This window comes from Labeo rohita, chromosome 23 (genome assembly GCF_022985175.1).
Source record: "Labeo rohita strain BAU-BD-2019 chromosome 23, IGBB_LRoh.1.0, whole genome shotgun sequence".
Taxonomy (NCBI): domain Eukaryota; kingdom Metazoa; phylum Chordata; class Actinopteri; order Cypriniformes; family Cyprinidae; genus Labeo; species Labeo rohita.
In genome coordinates this window covers 25,052,031-25,073,836 of record NC_066891.1, presented here as the reverse complement: position 1 = coordinate 25,073,836, position 21,806 = coordinate 25,052,031, and the positions used below count along the sequence as shown (strand labels likewise).

Here is a 21,806-nt window from a genome sequence, read left to right as displayed (position 1 = left end):
CTGGATTTAATTCAGTCACAGTCTATCAGATCCGGATCGCCTCGTTGCTTCGCATGAAGCAGATATGTCACGGCCGTCGGAAGGCCTCTGTTTTTTCCGAATGTATTGTGTGATGTGCCGATCTGCATTAGTCCATTATCAAGGGTCGGTGTAATCCTGAGAGGAGTTCATCGCCAAGTGCTAAAGTGCTGTTAACGGGGCCTGTTTAACATTCAGCGCTTCCCCCTCAACATACAATTATTCCGCTGCTCCCGCTATTAGCATGTAGCGTTTGTCTGCGTGCTTTTAATTGAACTGATTTAACGTATGCCAGATCAACTAGTTTTCGTTAATTAGTTCTGTCTTAAAAGTGCCATCGGAACATGAAATATTCATCACGGTGAAGAGGTACATTTGTGGCGGATGGATGAGTGTCTCGTATGGGAAACTCTCAAACATGATGGAAGCGATTGCGCGGGCAGAAACCTGACTGCGTGTCACGGGACTGCTGCTTTCGCTGTAATTTTCCCCTGTCTTGTCAGTTGTCAGAGTGCTTCAATAACAACTTGGGTTTGCACACTGTGACAATACGCAAAAATTGCAGTGTGAATAATGTACAGCACAACCCGTGTTGTCATTTTGATGGACGACATCAGTCAGTTATGGACTGTGTCCTTCATGCTTGACTCCTTGATCCCCAGATCCGAATTTTCAGTCCTCCCCAGTCCGTTGCGTGCTTGATTGTTAGTCTTGGATAAGGGGTGTTGGAAATGGTACAGGTGTGCCCTCCGTGGCCCCGTTTCTCTCTTCTACCTAGATTAAATAAGAGGCCTGATCTCACTCTGGTTCCAGCTCCACACCCGCTCTCTGAGACTGAACACCCCCACTGCCAGGTGAGCGTGCAGCAGTGCCAAGCTACATGGGAAAGTTTGTGCTGCAGTTATGTTACAGGAGAATGGGTTAGCTGTGAACAATGTGACACACTTTGGGGTTTAGTAAAAGTATTGTATTTTATTATTTTATTTTATCTAAACTCTTCAGACTTTCTAGCACCCGCATCAACTTGATGAATGGGTTAGGTGTGAAATTAAGTGAGGAATGGGTTAGGTATGAACATTTATTTTATTTTATTTTCATTTTATTTTTTTTTTTTTTTTTTTCTCTGAACGTTTCAGAGCTCTTAGCACCCTCTGGCAGCTTCCACTGATTTCATAATTTGTATAAAATTTATGTGTGTGTGTGTGTATTTATTTATTAAAAACACAAGTATGTTTTTTGTAAAATGAAATGAGAAAGTTTAGGGTCAGTTAAAATACTGCTATTTTTTAATCAATATTTTCATCTTGTTTTTCAGTATAAATATCTGAACATACCTAATACAAGAACAGATTACTTTAGAAGAAACAGTTTGAATTTAAATTATGCCTGAATTAAAGTTTTTAATCAATTTTACAGCAATTGTGCTTTAGTGATGAATAGGTTAGGTTTATTATTTTATTTTATTTTAGTTTAATTAAATTTTTCTTTGAACGTTTCTGAGCTCCTAGAAACTCTGAGAGCTTCTACTGATTTCAAATTTTGGAAGAAAAAAAATGTGTGTATTCAATTATTGTATGTATGTATGTATGTATGTATGTATTTATGGTTGAAAAGTTTAGGGTCAGTTAAGGTACTGCTACTTCTTAATCAATATTTTCCTCTTTTTTAGTATAAATATACCTAAATATGATCAGTTTACTTTAGAAGAAAAATTAAGACGGAATTAAGGCTTTTAATTTTTACATTTTATTTTCTAGTTTTAATCATCATTAATCTAATAATTAATCTAATAACATTCAGTAAGCTTTATTATAGTGAATTTCCATGTTTTATTTTATTTTATTTTATTTATTTATTTATTTATTTTTTTCAGACCTCCTAGCACCCTCTGGCAGCCCCCACTGACTTCATCATTTCCAAAAAAATGTGGGGGGTTTTATTTATTCATGCTTAAAAACACAAGGTGCCATCACTGTTGGGCCTTTTTGCTTTTCACTTTTATTTTATTTTCTAGTTTCAATCATAAATCTAATAACATTTAATGAGCTTTATTCTAGTGAGTTTATTTTATTTTATTTTTATTTATTTATTCTTTAACTTTTCAGACCTACTAGCACCTGGAAGCCCCCACTGACAGTTTTTTCATGGTTAAAAACACAAGGTGCCGTCACTGTACTTTAAGGGCCTTTTTGCTTTCTTAATTGTTTATTTTCTGTTCTAGTTTTAATCATAAATCTAATAACATTTAGTAAGCTCTGTTCTTGGGAATTTCTAGTGAGCTTTTATTTTATTTTATTTTATTTTATTTTATTTTATTTTATTTTATTTATTATTATATATAATTTTTTTTTTTTTTTTCCAGACCTCCTAGCCCCCTCTGGCAGCCCCCGCCTACTTTATCATTTGCAAAACATGTGTTTTTTTTTATTTATTCATGGCTAAAAATACAAGGCGCCATCACTGTACTTTATGGGCCTTTTTGTTTTCTTAATTGTTTATTTTCTATTCTAGTTTTAATCATAAATCTAATAACATATAGTGAGCTTTGTTCTTGGGAATTTTCTAGTGAGTTTTATTTTATGTTCTAAAATATTTGATTTGATTTGATTTCTTTTTATTTTATGAAAATGTATTTATTTATTTATTTATTTATTTTTTAACTTTTCAGACCTACTAGCACCTGGCAGCCCCCACCGACTTCATTTACAAATTTTTTTTTTTCCTTTTTTTTTTTATATTATTATTATTTTTTAATTTAATCATGGTTAAAAACACAAGGTGCTGTCACTGTACTTTATGGGCCCTTTTGCTTTCTTAATTGTTTATAGTATGTTCTAGTTTTAATCATAAATCTAATAACATTTAGTGAGCTCTGTTCTTGGGAATTTTCTAGTGAGCTTTTATTATTTTAATTTATTTTGGCAGCCCCCGCCGACTTTGTCATTTGCAAAACAATGTGTGTGTTTTTTTTTATTCATTCATGGTTAAAAACACAATGTGCCATCACTGTACTTTATGGGCCTTTAATTGTTTATTTTATATTCTAGTTTTAATCATACATCTATTAACATTTAGTGAGCTTTATTCTTGAGAATTTTCTAGTGAGTTTTATTTTATTTTCTGACATATTTTATTTGATTTGATTTCCTTTTATATTATGAACATTTTCTGAAAATTTCAGACCTTGTAGCACCCTCTGGCAGCCCCACTGACTTCTTCATTTGCAAAAAATGTAGGTGTTTTTTTTTTTTTTTTTTTTTTTTTTTTTTTTTTTTAATTATTCATGGTTAAAAACACAAGGTACTATTGCTGTATTTGTTGGGCCTTTTTGCTTTCTTTATTTTTTTTATTTTAGTTTCTAGTTTTAAATCTAATAACATTTAGTGATTCTTGTAAATTTTCTAGTGAGCTTTATATTATATTTATTGTATTTTATTTTCTGAAAAATTCAGACCTTGTAGCATCCTCTGGCAGCCCCCACCGACTTCATCATTTGCAAAAAAAAATGTGGGTGTTTTTTTTTGTTTGTTTTTTTTTAATTATTCATGGTTAAAAACACAAGGTACTATTGCTGTATTTGTTGGGCCTTTTTGCTTTCTTTATTTTTTTTTTTATTTAAGTTTCTAGTTTTAAATCTAATAACATTTATTCTTGGAAATTTTCTAGTGAGCTTTATATTATATTTATTGTATTTTATTTTCTGAAAATTTCAGACCTTGTAGCATCCTCTGGCAGCCCCCACCGACTTCATCATTTGCAAAAAAAAATGTGGGTGTTTTCTTTTTCATTAATGTATTCATGTTTAAAAACACAAGGTACTATCAATGTAATGTTTGGGCCTTTTTCCTTTCTAAAAACAAAATGAGAGGGAAGGAAAGAAACGAAGGTCCTCTCCCCCTCCCATCCCACCCAAGGGGTTGATCAGAGAAAGTGTTGGTTGGACACTCGATACCGCCACCTCACAACGTGGGAATGTGTGACTTTCTTTAAAATTAGGTTTGTGAGGTGGGCGGTGTCGCAGAATGATCGTGATCACCAGAGCAACACGCTAGCCCTGTTATTCCTACATGCAGCGTGCTGCAGCTTATACGTCGCTGGCGGATTTCGGCCGAGCGACGTTAGCCTCTGCGGGTTCGGCAGGTGACACCTGAGCCGTTGGTTGCGATTCAATGCGTTGTATGCGGAAATGTACAAAAGAAGGGAAAAATAGACAGTTTGGGACAGGAGCGAAGCGTCTGGTGACAGGGTTGACTCTTGGCCACACTCGTGGTTACCATGGCAACACAAGCCTGGGTAAAAACACTGGCTATTGTTAAGCTATACTTGATTATCAAATATGAAACAAAAGAAGCTCTTAGAGATAATGAATTATTTAGTAGGGTCATATCAGCCTTGAGGAAGTTGATACATAATGTTTTATGGGTTATTATAAAATGCATTAAAATCTGTTGTAAGACTTGTAAGACGCATACAATCGCTAATCTAGTGGACTCTCATTATCTCTCTCTTTCCTGTCTCACTCAGTCGCTCACTTCTTTTTCTTTTCTCTTCTCATGTTGTGATTACAAATTGTCAAAGCGACTAAGTATAGCCACAGTTGTGTTTCTCTTCATTTTCTCCCCCCAGTCCTCAGTAGACAGAAGATAAAGGTGTGAAAATGCCCCTGTATGACACAAACACTGATCACAGAAGTCAATATAGAGCTCAGCGATAAAGATGACACAGTGAGAAAGTTTAGGGACGGTTAACGCTGCCGCCGCTCGCACTTCTTAATGTTTCTATCTTTTTTTTTTCAGCATAAATGTCTGAACATACCCAAAACAAGACCTGTTTACTTTAAAAGAAAAATTAGGTAAGATTGAGTTTTTATTTCTTGATTTAATCATAATGTAGTGACATTTAGTGAGCTTTATTTTTAAAACAAGAAAAATAATTAGCTAGAGGCATGAGAAAACAGGCTTAATTTAGGATATGCTGTTTAAAATGAATGTTTAATTGATGTACATTTATATTGTTGTATCCTTAGAAATGTTCAGAAAAGAAACAAGATAAAGAAATGAAATGTATAAAAATACTGATTAAGTTTTGTGTGTATTTAACTCATTACTCATTTAAATATGTAATCCTACAATTAAATGTCATTAAAAAAATAATAATAATAAAAAAATAATAATAATAATTTCTTGATTTACCCGTAAATTGGTTATTTAGTGAACTTTATTTTTTTAACAATAAATAGCTAGAGACGTGTATATATATATATATATATATATATATATATATATATATATATATATATATATATATATATATATATATATATATATATATATATATATATATATATATATATATATATATATATATATATATATATATATATATATATATATATATGTATATATATATATATATATACACACACACTGATTAAGAGAATGACTTTTTACATATTTCAATGATGTAAATATGCTTGTATTGCTTGAAAACATAAAATTTTGGGGGTTTTTTGTGGTTTATTAAACATCAAATCATACTCATTTTAATATGTAATACAATACCTACAATTAAATGTCATCTTTTTTATATACATTTTGTTTTAGTAAAAAATAATAAGAAGAAGAAGAATTTTTTGATTTAACCATAAATCAGATAATATTTAGCTTTATTTTTAAGACAAAACAAAAAAAATTATTTTGTTTTATTTTGTTAAAATTGTTTTATCCTTAGAAATTGTTGCTAGAGAAGAAACAAACAAAAGAATGATCAAATCAAATACAAAAAAAAGGAAAAAATACTAATTAAAAAAATAATTAATTATTATTATTATTTTACATCTTTCAACAATATAAATGCGCTTGTATTTCTTGAATACAAATCTTGGTTTATTAAACATCAGATTATACTCATTTAAATATGTAATCCTAAACTTAAATGTCATCTTTTCTTTCTTTTTCTTTAATACCAATTTGTGTAAAACAAAATATATATATATATATATATATATATATATATATATTTAATTTTTTTTTTTTTTTTTTTTTTTTTTTTTTTTTAAGATTTATTTGTGGCGTTTTTATGCCTATTTATCAATCTTAGTTAATGTTAGTTAATAAAAATCCCTATTAACTGCCCATGGAAGTGCTGACCGATGGGTTAGGTACCCTTACCAAAAAAAGTTTATTTTATTAAGTATACTTAAGTAAAGTTCAAGTATATTTTTAAGTATACTTTATGTAGTAAGTATACAAATATCAGCATACTAGTAGTAGACTTTTCAGTGTACTACTTTTATACTCCTTGGGACTAAAATGGCCCACTTTCTAGTATATAAAAGTATACTTTTAAGTATTCTTTAAGTATAACATTAGTAAATTTTGAGTACACAACTAGTTTACATCTATGTTTTCAGTTTGTACTGCAAGTATACTAAAAGTGAACTAATAGGTATACTGATAGTTTACTAGTTTTAAGTAAAGTCTCAGTAAACTACAAGATCAGTAGTTTTATACTTTAAGCATACTCGAAAGTTTTCTTTAAGTGAACTTTCTATCATACTTCAAGTATACTACCATGTCCCTATTTAGGTATTAATTTGTATATATTTTGTTATATGAATATCTGAACATACAAAACATTATGAATAACAGTCTAATATGTACACAACATTGTCTTTGTTTGTAAAGCATTTTACAAGATTAAGATATTCAGGAAATAGATATAAGTGGTTGAAAGTATCTAGGCCTCAAAACTAGATACACAACCCTCAAGAACGGTGGCAATCAGCAAATATTAAAAAGATTAGCTCTGTATGTCACAGTACAACAAATAACTAACAATAATGACAAAACAACAACAAAAAATGAAGTCAGCAAACAGCAAAACAATAATCCTATAACAGTAAATGGATCATTTATTCATGCTGCAATGCATGCTGGGAACTTACAAAGCCTTGAAATTTCAACAATATGAAATTCTTTGTTCAGACAAATTTGTTTGACTAGTTGGGACAACATTATTGTAATTTTATTGGTCTGACAAGGGTTTTTAGTTGAAAAAAATATCATTTTTTAGTATTTGAGACAAAATGTTTTGTAAAATGGAAAATATGTATTTGCATTTTTTACAGTGTGGAAGCATCTGTTTTTGTTTCTTCTTTGCTTGTGTTTTGGAAATTTTGTACAGAAGATGTGTAATAGCATCTCTCATGTATAACAGTGAAAACACAGATTCTCAGAGCACAAGTATAGCTCATTTATACTTTTTCTAAGTATAAATCAAGTATACTTAAATGCAATTTTAAGTATATTTCTGATAAGTATATAAAGCACATTTCTGAGAAGTACATAAAAAGTAGACTGAAAGTATACTTTCCTATTTTTAGTCTAAAAGGAGTATACTAATAGCACACTTGAATAAACTTCTTTTTCGTAAGGGTTTGGCTGGTTAGCACAACTTGTTAGATCCTAACTGGCAATGCTGTGACCATTCAGATGAGACAACAGTTTTTGCAAACACTTTATGAAGTTTTTCCAGTGTTTTTTCCCTTTTCTGCTGCTCATAACATTTGCTAGTGAAGGACTTAAGAAGTAGGCCTATGTAATCTTTTGGATGTTGAAATATCTTTTCTTAATATGCGGAGTCAACTATAATTAAGGCATTTGTAAGTTGATTCCCCAGAAAAGCATAAACACTGTGACTCTGAGCTGCTTTCAGCCCAACACAGCAACACAGCAGCTCAGCCAATCACATGAGTCGGGGGCGGAGCTATGTGTTTGTCCGACCAATGGCAGATGGGAGAGTGTTTAGGAAACTTACTTTTGAAGTTCTGTTTTATGATGTTAGTTGCAGAGAATCTACACACCTACTTTATAAAGAAAAAGTGAGACCGAAAATGGTGTTTTTTAGTGTCATGATCAGCGAGTTGAAGAGGGGCAACGGTTCATTATTAATCTGTGAGGTCATGCAGTTTTCCTCTCTGCAGTTTCTTTTTTTCAGCGTCTATCTGTCTCTGTTCTCTGCCACCCCCTCCTGTTCTCTCCCCGTCAGTTGAGTATTTGGCGAGCTGTTAGTTAGGGGTTATCCAGTACGGATGGTTTTCAGAAGGATGCCAATGTTTAGTTGACAGCCCAGCAGTCACGCTACAGACACCCCCTCCTTTCTGTCCACCTGCACCTCTCTCTCTCTCGTTCTCTTTCTCTCTTTCTCTCCATTTCTCTCTCTGAGTCATTGACAGGAGCCAGTGTTCCTGATTATGACAATTAGCTTCCTGACAGACACCTCATGCCAGGACATGTTTGTTTGTGTGTGTGTGTTAGTTTTAATCTGGAATTTTAAAAGCCTGTTAAATCTCACTTTTAAAAAGATCCTTAGGGAAACAAAATTTGAGAGTTCTATCTCAAATCTCATCTATCTATCATTCTGTCGTTCTATTTGTCATCTGATCTATCATTCTGTTGATCGTTCTGTCTATCGTTCTATCCATCTTTCATTCTATAATTTATCTAACATTCTATATATTGTTCTACCGTTCTATCTATTGGTTAATCATTCAATCTATCATCCATCCATCATTCTGTAGTTCAATCATTCTATCATTCTTTCTGTCTATCGTTCTATTCAACTTTCAATTATCTATCTGTCTATCTATCTGTCTATCATTCTATCTATCTGTATATCTGTCTATCTATCGTTCTTTCTATCGTTCTATCTGTCATCTGATCTATCATTCTATTGATCGTTCTATCTATAGTTCTATCCATCTTTCATTCTATAATTTATCTAACATTCTATATATTGTTCTACCGTTCTACCGTTCTATCTGTTGGTTAATCATTCTGTCTATCATCCATCCATCATTCTGTAGTTCAATCGTTCTATCATTCTTTCTATTGTTCTGTCTATCGTTCTATTCAATTTTCAATTATCTATCTATCTATCTATCTATCTATCTATCTATCTATCTATCTATCGTTCTGTCATTCTATCATTCTATCTGTATATCTATCATCTATCTATCTATCTATCTATCTTCTTTCTATCGTTCTATGTATCCGTCGTTCTATCTGTCTATCTATCCATCCATCCATCCATCTATCTATTGTTCTATCTGTCTGTCTGTCTATCATCTATCTATCTATCGTTCTATCTGTCATTCTATTGTTCTATCTATCTGTCTGTCATTCTATCTGTCTATCTATCCATCTATCCTTCTATCTATCGTTGTATCCTTCTATCTGTCCTTCTATCTATCTGTCGTTCTGTCTGTCCATCCATCCATCCATCTGTCTATCTATCTATCTATCTATCTATCTATCTATCTATCTATCTATCGTTCTATCTATCTATCGTTTCTATTGTTCTATTATTCTATCGTATCCTTCTATCTGTCCTTCCATCTATTGTTCTGTCTATCCATCCATCTATCTATTTATCTATCTATCTATCGTTCTATCCTTCTCTCTGTCCTTCTATCATTCTATCTATCTATCCATCCATCCATCTATCTATCGTTCTGTCATTATTCTATCTATTCTGGCTATCATCCTGTCCTGTCTGTCTGTCAGTCTCTGTATCATCATCGGATGTGTGTGTGTGCGCATCTGCCTAATAAGTGTCTGAGAGGGTAGACAGTGGTCATGAAAAACTAAATTATGACTGCACAAAACCTTTATTAGTGAACTTCAGGAAAAAAAAGTACAAAAACTAAAAATGTTTTATGAAGTTTAAAAATGAAAAGCAACATTTAGCAAATCACTCTGTGAAGGTTTGCATTTGTAGACCTTATCTGGCGGTGATGAGCCTTCCTGTTGTGATAATGGCTTGTCACAGCATGGTGTGTGAGGTTGTGTGTTGGTGTGTGTGTGTGTGCTCAGGAGTGTGTGCTTACAGGAACGCCGTGCCTCAGTGCAGCGTGACAACGCCGGTTTGTTGTGACACCTCTCACGGCGCGAGCTCCAGGAAGGTGTTAAAGATGAGTCGTCGATTCGTGAGTAGCGGCAGCCGAGCTTTAGGGAGTCATCGGCGCACCATTTGGTGGATTTGAAACGATGACTCTGTGTGTGTGTGTGTGTGTGTGTGTGTGTGGTAATGCAAGTGTACACTCATAAAAAAAAAGAATAAGTGGGAGAAAGAAAGACAGCGAAAGAGAAGGGAGAGGTGGAGATCGTGCTGGAATTTGACTCCCACTCAGTAACGAGGCTTGTCATCAACCTCTCAACCCAGCGCTTAAGAGAACCCGTCCCTCAGCGAGGATGGTCAGATGAAGATACACAAACTCATTCATTCAATTTAAACTGTTCTTTCAGTGTCGCTTATTTGCAGTACCACAACACACAACTCATTCTAAACAGTTGTCAATGTCAAGCCTACACTGCAAAAATTAACTTTCTTATAATTAGAATTTTGTAATCAGTCTTGTTTTTCAGTATAAAAAAAACAAGATAAAAACATATTTAAAACAAGATTTATTTACTTGAGAATCAAATAGTGTGGGATATTATTTTGTGTCTTAATTAAAAGTATTTAATTAAACTCACTAAATGCTGTAATGTTTTTGTTAAAAAAAAAAAAAAATTGCAGTGAAAAAAAAAATTAATTGATATGCAATGATGAAAGTTTTGCTATTTAGTACTAACAACTCAATTTGGTGCCCAGGGGCTGAAATACTGAAGACTTTGTTTGGGGGTTTTAAAAATATTTTCTTTTAATATCTTCTCTTTCTGTTAAGACATATTGTCTTTTCTATTAAAGGGGTCATCGGATGCAAACTTCACTTTTACATGTTGTTTAAACATTAATGTGTGTTGGCAGTGTATGTACAAATCTACCCTACTATGACAAAAATCCATGCAGTGCTTTTTAATTAATCTGTAAAAATAATATCCCCTTTTTCAAATCGAGCCATTCAACGACAGAGGCCGCTCCCACGATAGTTGATTGACATGAGCGTCTTACCTCAGATCAGCTATAACAGTCCAACCTCCATTGTTTCGATGCAGTAGCATGGATGTAAGTTAGACAAAAATTGAGTGATTGAGGTGTTGTGTTGCTGGATGTAATAATGAACATAGTGGTCATTATTTACTCCCGACATCTGAGCTGCTGAAGATGCAGTAGACTGTTTGTGAAGGGAATGCGCCTCCCGATCTACATAAATGCGTCTATGTTCACGCAAATCATTCATGATCAAGCTTCATCTACAGCAGAAGTGAGTATAAGGTTTTTTTTATGAATCTCTGCAATCACCTTTCCTGATAACATGCTAGTAAGCAAGTTTCGTGGCTAAATGCAGCTAAAGTAAACAATCTCTTAGAGCAGCAGAGAGAAGAGAGGGGTGGGGCGCGTAGAGCTCATTTGCATTTAAAGGACCAGTCCCTTAGAATGGGATGATTTTTGCAGAGCTCATTTTGACAAGGTAAAAAGGATGTTGTTTTACACTACCATTGAGAATTTTTTAACCAAAGTATATTATAGACTTTTTGTGGAAAATGGGCATCCGATGACCCCTTTAAGATAAAATCTTAACATATTATGCAATTTAGCTTCACAAGTTAATTTATCTTATTTTAAAGATCTATACTGGAAAACGGCAAAAATACTAATTAATAAATTGATTTTTCCAATGATATGAATGACCACTCTAGTGTTCATGCTTTCTGTTGAAGATTCATTTTTAAACACATTCACACTGATGTCAAGAACATGTGTGCGTCAGATTTCACCCCAAAATAAATAATAAATTCTACTTTTTCATTTAAGCCCTTTTAGGTCATTTTTGTTTTGCATTGTGACATTATTTTCATTACAATTACGCACTTTAAATCGAATAATTTAGGGCAAAGTTCTTAAAGGGATAGTTCACCCAAAAATAAAATTTCTGGCATTAATTACTTACCCTCGTGCCGTTCCAAACCCGTAAGACCTTCGATCATCTTCGGAACACAAATGAAAAGTATTATCATAGCTTTGTAATATTATGGTTGAGCCACTGATGTCACATGGACTATTTTAACAATGTTCTTACTACCTTTCTGGGCCTTGAACTTGAAGTTGCATTGCTGTCTGTGCAGGGTCAGAAAGCTCTAAGATTTAACCAAAAATAAAAATTTTCATTTTTATGTGAACTATCCCTTGTAATGAAAATAATTCATTACAAATTCAGTACAAAAAAGACCTAAACAGGTTTAAACTGTCATTGCTGTAAAGCAAAAAATATATATTGGAAACAATTGGTTATAATAAGATTGTTTTACAGCCTAGTAAGTAATTTATAAGTAAAATATTTTACTACAGTATTTGTTCATAAAAACATAATAGGAATCATCAATTAGAAAAATGAGAAATAAAACAACACAAAAATGTCAAAAATATGAGAGGGTGTGCTAAACTGTCACTTAAATAATGTGTGAATTCAGTGTAAACAATATTAATAGTCCTTAAAAAACAGGATTCTGTGTTTTATGTACAATATGTTTTTGATTGTGGTGTGAAATGTGAGCTGGACATGTGGACGTGTTCTTGGCAGGTGTGATTCACCCATTCATGGCCTTGTTGCTGGTAATGGAAGAAGATATGTGACAACCACAACCCCACACAGAGGTTTTAGGAGCCCATGGGGTCTCTCCCACCCATCTTCTCAAACTCACTTTGACAAACAAATATATATATAGTATTTTAAGTGTAACCACATACGAACAGTTAGTTCCCAGCACTCTTGTGTGTGTCCTCATGCCACGGCCGTAAGTCACCCTAGAACATTTCTCCAGGATCCACCCCTGTTTATTTTACTGGCAAATCCAATCTTGACTCCCTCCGTAACGCCAACTCTCGTGAAACAAAAGACACTCTGTCAGGTTATCTCCTGCTAACCTCCCCTCTCTCTCTCTTTCTCTTTCCCTCTCTCTCTATCTTCCCCCCTACCATTTTCTCTTTTCATTTTCCTACAGTGGTAATGAGATGTTTCATTATTTGCATTTCACAGCTTTTAATAGCGAGAGAATTTAGGCTAAGCCCCGGGTTGTCGGAGAGGGAGCCTCCACTGGAGACACGGCTGGCTTCAGGGCCTCTGAGGCAGTGAATAGCCCAGAAATACACTAGGACAGAGGGAAAGAGGGAGGGAAGGAGTGAAAGAAAGATGGAGGACAAAGGCCAGATAGCGTCACGCTGCAAGAAGTGCCACGGCCAGGTACCCGTTTCAAGGGTTAACAGGTTAACTACTTTTTGCCTGGCATTAGTATTTTCCACTGCGTTTCCATTGGTCAGAGGAAAATGAGGCTGGGTTTAAGGCAGTATTAAAGGTGATGTGTTATTGGCTGTGAGTTTGTGAACATAAAGAGACCAATGAAGGCAGTGTTTCTGTAATGCATGTGCAGGCATTGCCAGCAAACTTTCTGCTGAGGGAATTGTCGCGGTCCTTCGAGGTGCGGATGAATGGAAATGTTCACCAGGCGTTCGGGGAAAGTGTGCCAGAGCATTACTAAAGAGTAGAGATAAGGCCTTTGTGTGCTTGAGAGTTTGCATGGGAGTACAGATGTCAAAGTACCTGTACTTTAGTTGATATCAAAATGGAAAAAATGTAACGGTACCTCTTAAGTTTTTATTTGGCCATGTTGACTTTGTAACCTTCCTGGAATGACCAGTCACATCCAAACTTTTTATGAAAAGTGTGCGTAATTGGCTTTGGCAAATTGTAAACACACCAGTTCTTCTGCTGTAAAAGTAGCAGCGATATTAATTATGTTATAGCAGCTTTGCTCATGAATATTAATTAGCCATGCTGACACATGCAAACTTTCTTAAGAATGTTTGCTTGATGGCAAAAATTTAAAAATGGCAATGATACGAGTTTTCTGAAGGCTGTGCTCATGAATATGAAGTGCTTTGTAATCTTCCACTTATAATCAGCAAATATTTAATTATTTAGATTTATTATTATTGTTGTTTTACATGTGGCAATTCTTTCTATGCTTTACTGGTAATGCCAACTGAATTCAAAAAATGCAAAAATAAATAAATAAATATATGCAGATGAAAAAACACAAAACCAATTATAAGTCGCATGAGTATATTTGTAGCAATAGCCAACAATACATTGTATGGGTCAAAATGATCGATTTTTCTTTTATGCCAAAAATCATTAGGATATTAAGTAAAGATGTATTGTAAATTTACTACCGTAAATATATCACAACTTAATTTTTGATTAGTAATAATTTAATTAATTTGAACAACTTTAAAGGCAGTTTTCTTAATATTGTGATTTTTTTTTTTTTTTTTTTTTTTTTTTTTTGCGCCCTCAGATACCAGATTTTCAAATAGCTGTATCTCGGACAAATATTGTCATATCCTAACAAACCATACATCAGTGGAAAGCTTATTTCATCAGGTTCAGATGATGTATAAATCTCAATTTCAAAAAATTGACCCTTATGGCTAGTTTTGTGCTCACATATAATTAATGCTATTTTTATATACTATATATATATATTTGTATTAATGCTTTTTAAGTTTTAGATGTGGTTTTATATTTATTACTGTAGCTCAAACAGTAAAGGACGGATGTGGGTTTGATTCCCAGCGAATGTAGGAGTTGTTCAAAAATATTTACTTTGAATGCAAAGTAAGGCATTTTGGACAAAAGTGTTGGACAGTTGGACAGGGACAGTTGGACAGGGACAGTTCACCCAAAAATGAAAATTCTGTCATTAATTATTCACCCTCCTGTCATAGCAAACCCATAAGGTCTTTGTTCATCTTTGGGACACAAATTATTATATTTCTGATGAAATACGAGAACTTTCTGACCCTGCATAGACAGCAAAGCAACTGATACATTCAAGACCCCGAAAAAGGTAGTAAGGGCGTCGTTAAAATAGTCCATGTGACATCAGTGGTTCAACCATAATTTTATAAAACGAGAATACTTTTTGTGTGTAAAGAAACAAAAATATCTACTTTACTGAATGCATACACCGTGGTACTCCCCTGAACGCATCAACTGACATGGAAGAGAAGAAATTGTTGAACAAAGTTATTTTTGTTACACAAAACATATTCTCGTAGCTTCATTACATGACGGTTGAACCACTGATGTCACATGGACTATTTTAACGATGTCCTTACTACCTTTTTGAGTCTTGAACGTGGTAGTTGTGTTGCTGTCTATGCAGGGTCAGAAAGCTGTTGGATTTCATCAAAAATATCTTAATTTGTGTACTAAAGATGTACAAAGGTCTTGCGGGTTTGCAACGACATGAGGGTGAGTAATTAATAACAGAATTTTCATTTATGGGTAAACTATCCCTTTAATGTACCTGTGGCATTTGTATTACTTCTGTTTTGATATAAACAATGATTCTAGATGATGAAATGATGATGAAAAAGCTGTACAGGCCCTTGTGAACACTCAAGGACAGAACTAGCCATTAGCGTGAGAGGGAATACCTGAAACTCTCCGCTAAGTTTTAGCAGGCGAGCTCAGGGCAAAGTCTCATTGAGAAGTCTGGAATAGAACCTTGCAGGACCTCGGTTTAGCAGAGAGCACGGCGGGACAAGGCCTTGATGTGAACCGGTAAACACTACGGTCTCTCTGTCCCTGTTTCACACCACTCTCCCGACACTCTGACCTATCCAGCTTCTCAGCACGGACTCACCTTCACTGCTCCGGCTTAATGCTCAAGAGGAGGTAAAGGAGGACGTGGGTTGGGGGGGGGGAGAGAGGTGCTGAGCCGGGTGGAGCTGAGCGGAGGGGTTAAGACTCTCAAAGCCTTTTAGATCCGCTCTTGTCACATTCTCGGTGGTGTGACAGGCTCTTGTCACCTGGGCCAGCTGGAGTCTGGCCTAAAGACAGACACTGAGATAGTGCTGCTCAGTCTATGCAGAGATATAGGGTCAAGTCACAGAGAGAACGCGAGGATTTTGGCTTAACGAATCTAACGTTTTGTATTTTAATATATGTTAACATGTAATTTATTCCTGTGATGCAAAGCTACATTTTCAGCATCATTACACCAGTCTTCAGTGTCACATTATCCTTCAGAAATCATTCTAATATGCTGATTTGCTGCTCAAGAAACAGTTATGATTAATTATTATCAATCAAAACAGTTGTGCTGCTTAATTTTTTGTGTGTGTGTGTGTTGTGGAAAACATTATAAAAAAGTAATCTGATGAACAAAAAGTTTAAAAGAACAGCATTTTTATTGAAATAGAAAATTTTGTTATATTATAAATATTCTATCACTTTTGATCAATTTAATGCATCCCTGCTGAATAATAAAAAAAATAATTGCAATAACTTTGATCAATTAGTCAGCATTATATAATTTAATTACATTTTTAATTGATTCATAGTCTGAATAAAACATTTAAATACTGAAAACAGCACAGAAAATACTGTATCTGAGATTTTGCGTAGCTCTTGCTGCAAATATATTTCACTGATGCTATTTATCTATTAATCATACTGTTCCTAGAACAGATTGTACCAGAGAACGTATTGTAACTCACTTCCATTTAGCCAGCTTTGAGAGTGAAGTAATCAAACTTTGTACTTACTTTTATCATTACCATTTGCTATCATGATTTAAAACTCTCATTAATATTAATGCATTAAACAGTATAATACCAATAATACATATTTATATTTTAATACTTTATGTTAAGCTGCATATTATAAATAACTGTAACCATCTAGTATTTGTCAATGTAGTGTATCAAAGCCAAAACACCTTTTTTTCCTCCTCTTTTGCTGGAGTCTATTTATATTGCTACCCTAATAGTTATAAATAGTGAGACTAAATGTATCCACCTTTTATCCTCAGCTCATTTATCTCTGTATTTGTCGTAACACTGCATTCTTTTTGAATTTCTTCTAGATGTGTTTAAGCGATACCCCTAGCGCCTGTTAACCATATTTAGCTGTGCTTCATTCTCATTTTCTGTTTATTTTGTTTTATTTGGCTAGTCTTTTAATACCAATACTCCTCGTTTAACGAGTCATTTACTTATTTTTTTGTCTCGGTCAAACCACATTTAAACAGCTGTTGGTTCAGTCAATTAATGATTTTACCACCAGCTGGAAAGCCAATTTGAGGGTACGCTCGTAGCCTTTCCCTAATTAAATTTAGCTGTTTTATGACTTAAAATGCTGCAGCTGAGCTGCATAAAACTTTCATGAACTTTGAAAAAACTTTCAATTTATTTTTTTTTTGTGTTGGCTACTATTGTAGCATTCTCTGCTGTTTTTTTTAAAGGCCTGCACCCTTTTTGTTCCACTTTGCCTGTTGCCAGCTCTGTGAAATTGGGGATTAACCCCTCGGATAATGGCCCTGATGTCCAGTCATGTGGTTTAAAATGACTGGCTGCCTGAGAAACACACTGACGCATACATGACTTACACCCTCTGAGCGCTTGCTGTCTCCTTCTTCCTCCCACCCTTCCTATTTCCGCCACCTCCTCGTATGTCACGACTGTCCTTCCCACCATCATGCGCAGAAACGAAAAGAATAAGAAAGAAAGATGGCCTTGTTTCCCCCGTCCCCTCTAAGAATATCAGAACCACCTCAACAAAAATATGGAAGAGCATGTATACATATATGCATGGGTGTTTGTGTGAAAGTGTGTGTGTGTTTGCTTGGCCGGAGGAACCCAGTCAGTCCAGATCTGAGTGTTTGCGGGTGACAGGAACTGTAAGCGGTGGTGGCACTCTTTAACACTCTATCCTCGGAGACTTAGGCTGCTCTGGCCTTCATTCTTTGCACATTTCTTCCCTCCAATCCCATTACAGGCCTAACCTTAACCTTACTACTACCACTTCTTACACCTTCTATTTTGGTGCGGACGAAAGCTGGGCTAACTCCGTAACTGCGATGTAAGATAGATAATATCATGATGTTGTGCTTGTGGTGCTGAAACATTGATGGATAGTGGTTATCAACCCTTATTAAAGCAATTGCTTCCAATCATGTATAATCATCTGAACAACACTGTTGGATGATGTAGTTTTACAAGGTTTTTTTTTTTTTCAGACAATTTCACTGTAATTGAACACAGTCAGAGAGCTTCATTTAAAGCCATCAGCCTACTTTTGGAGAGCGTGAAAATCTCTTTTTAAAGTCAACATAAAAATTGACCCTATTAAGTTTTTGGTCGTGTTGTGAACGATAAATCGGTGTGCAATATTTCATCATTCACATCAAGACCACTTTTCACTATGCAGTCAATTTAAGTATAAAATCAAGAAATGCTGTACACTTCTTACTCATTTCAAACGTGACTTTCATGGCCATTTTGAATATTTAACAATCAAAATATTTCCCTTGCAGAGCCTTTCTCAAAATATGAATTGTAAAACATGGTCTTGCACCTGCATGGTTCACCAAGGTTATGTGAACCTGCTGTCTATTATGCGTTTCTCTTTTTACACTCTTCCTTTTTGTCTAACAAGCTTCAGATGCTTCTAGTTGCAGTGAAGTAGAAAATCTGATTAGTCCGACTGCATTCTGTCTCATTCAGCATTTAGCCGTGTTACACGTCTGTCAATTGTGTTGTTTATGTTTATTGTTGTTTTACACTTGATTGCCCAGATTGTCATGTAACTCAGTCGGCCAACGAAGAGATATTAATATTCATTGTTGGTTGCACAGTTGAAGTAGTTCTGAATAGTCACATGAAAAGAACTGACTAATTTGGGGTGGCTGGGGTGCGAAGTGCATTATTTACTGAGCGTATTCCTCATTGTCAGAGAAAAACTAATTGGTCTTAGGGGTTAAAAGGGAGCAGATGAAAAGATTCTCTGATGTTAAAGGGATAGTTCACCCTTACACTCTCAGAAAAAGAGGTACAAAAGCAGTCACTAGGGTGGTACCCTTACAAAAGGTAGTAATTTGCACCATGTAAGCAGTAAAATGTGCCATTTAGGTGCTAATATGTACCTTTAAGGTACTAATGTGCATCCTTTAGGAATAAATAAGGTACAAAGATATACAATTTGAAAAGGTATCAGCTTTTGGATCTTTTTTCTGAGAAGGTATGTTGTTTATAAATTGGTTTATGAGACTCATTCCAAGTCTTCTGAAGCCATATGATAGGTTTGTGTGAGAAAAAGTGTCACATTTTTAGGTGAGCTGTCCCTTTAAGTCACCCACATTGTTCAGTTGTTGTTCTTTAGTATGAGTCGAACGACTGCATTATAGGCAATCAAATCAAGAAAGCCTTGAGCGAAGCAGTTGGAAGCTAACTTAAAACTATTAAAAAGAAAAAAAAAGTCACTTGTCACTGTCATTCTCTTCTTCTTTCAGTCTTCCAAGTAAGGTGTATTTGTACAAGTGGACATGGGAGAGGCAGAGGATTGATTTGATCTTACAAGCCATCAGGTTGAGAGGAACTTTTCTAAACATGACCTGAAGTGTGCCGGCCCCGCAGCAAACGCTGCTGTCACTATAGTGAACGGGAGCTGTCACGCTGCGCTCGGGCCGATGCGAGCTGACAGCCTGAACGCTCACAAAACAAATCATGGCCCCATTTGGTAACACTCCACGTCCCTGCGATTTAGCCCCAACCAGGACGGCTTCTGTGCTGCTCATAGAGGATGCTAGTGGGGAAGTGTAGCCTATTGGGGATATCTCTATGTGTGTATGTGTGAATATGTAGGTGCATATTCATGTAGGAAGTTTTATCTCTGTGAGTGTAAGTGAAATCATGGATAGTGAGAGATATAGTCTACTTATGAATTGGTCTATAGGTGAACCTTATGAAGTCTAGATTATTTTTCATGCTAAAATCCAAAGAAAATACAAAACAAGAAACTGCATTTTTTTTATATATATATAATTTTCTCCCTTTTTTTAGGAAAGGAATAGTTCACCCAAAAATGATCATTTGCAGAAAATTTACTCACACTCAGGTCATCCAAAGTGTAAATGAGTTTGCTTCTTCATCAAAACAGATTTGGAGAAATTTAGCATTCACTTGCTCAGTAATGGATCCTCTGCAGTCAATGGGTGCCGTCAAAATGAGAGTCCAAACAGCTGATAAAACATCACAAGTAATCCACACCACTCCAGTTTGTCGATTAACATCTTGTGAAAAGGTGCATGTTTGTAAGAAACAAATACATCATTAATGCTTAGTTCTGTTTCGACTCTCATTTTGACGGCACCCATTCACTGCAGTGGCACCCTAAAAATTTAGTGATTGCAAGCAATTATGATTACATTAATATGCCAGTAGGTGGTCTTTATCTTTATGAGTAAGTCATTGAATCATTTGCTCAACCAATTCAATCAAAACCACTAAGTTGCTCAATATTAACTTCTTGAGTATTTTGAATTGTTGTATAAAAGCAATTATTGCTGCATGATAAATTGCGATAATATTGATATTAGAAAAAAATGTGTGCATCATGTCAGTGATGCACGGTTCTATGATCAGTAGTAAATTGCCATCCGAAGGCCAGAGGGCGCTCTTGCGTGGAAACTCCAAATACGCTCCGCAGAAGAAATCCAGGAAATCACGATCGCTGCAGCTGAATAAACAGAAGATTTAACTGCTTTCATAGATTCAGCGTGACAATATATACGACAATAAATGGATCATCTTATTATAATATTCATTATATAATGCAATGCTAATTGACATAGCCTTTATCACTGCTTAGAATAATATGAAATATGTTGCGTGCCTTATTCAGTGGCATATCATCTCACAGAAAGATTTATTTCAAACACCCAACTGAGGTTATGAAATGAGTTTGGAGTAAAAACGCTATTAATCTGGTATTTTCACATGCTTTCAGATGGAGCAGCATTTATTACGCAGAGCTGTAGTTCACTGAGAAGCTACGCAAACAACTTTATTATCGCAGCGCGGTATGATAATATCGATGTATAATATTGATATTGTTTGTGTGGTTTTGTGTAGCTTGTCAGTGAATTACGACTATGTGTAGTAAACGCTGCTCCATCTGAAAGCATGCATGCATGTCATTGATATCACATGTGATTTACACATTCGTGCAGCCCTAAAAGCAATATTTTTGCTTGTTACTCCAGCTTCTCAGAAACTGCTCAAACAGTCATTGCTAGTTTGAACATGACATTATTAAATTGGTAACAGTGATTTGGACACATCTTAGCCTACAGACATTATGCACAACAATTGTAAAAATTATATTTTAAATGATTTTTTTCCAATTTATTCCCAACGCTTTAACCCGCTTGGAGGCCCAGGATTCTGCTGAATTTTTTCCACATTTTTTACAATAGTTTGGTGGTCAATCTGTTGAATTGTGTGAAACAGATTTGGTTAAATTATTAAAAAAAAATGTTAAATGGAGCTGAAAGCACTTCAGTGTTATAATAGCCGACAGCATAATCAAATGATCCCAAATATTTAATAAACAAAAACACTATTTTGCAAGAACCTGCAGAGTTCTGCAGGCACAGATTGCACGTAGGCCTTGCAATCAGGAACTAGATGCTTCTTTTTAAGGTTTCTAATTTCGTGTGCCAATAGTTAAGTAGTGTGACTATTGACAGTCCCTGACATTGCCGCTAACCCTTTATGCATTTAGAAGAATCTTAAGATTGATATTAAATCAAGTGAAGAATTGCATTTTCATGGAGCGCAGCATCAAAATCTAGAAATTCTCTTACTCATCACCAAAAACCTGCCTTCATAAAAGACGCCTACCAGCGCAAAACCTGACAGAAGAAATTGACCATAGCTTTGAGTTGTTATTACTGAGGTCTTCTATCTCCGTAAAAAGTCATTTAAGCACTAAATGT

At 34.8% G+C, this 21,806-nt stretch overlaps 1 protein-coding gene across 5 annotated transcripts in view; it reads left to right on the top strand.

Annotated features, from left to right (window-relative positions):
• Positions 1–21,806, top strand: part of zbtb46 (zinc finger and BTB domain containing 46) — a 97,155-nt gene that overhangs the window by 10,372 nt on the left and 64,977 nt on the right. For 2 of the 5 annotated variants that reach the window (XM_051096000.1, XM_051096002.1), the window contains exon 2: positions 4,815–4,870. The exons of the other annotated variants lie outside the window; for them this stretch is intronic. The gene's annotated coding sequence lies outside the window, so the exon portion shown is untranslated. The remainder of the gene's footprint in view (positions 1–4,814; positions 4,871–21,806) is intronic. 5 annotated transcript variants of the gene reach the window in all.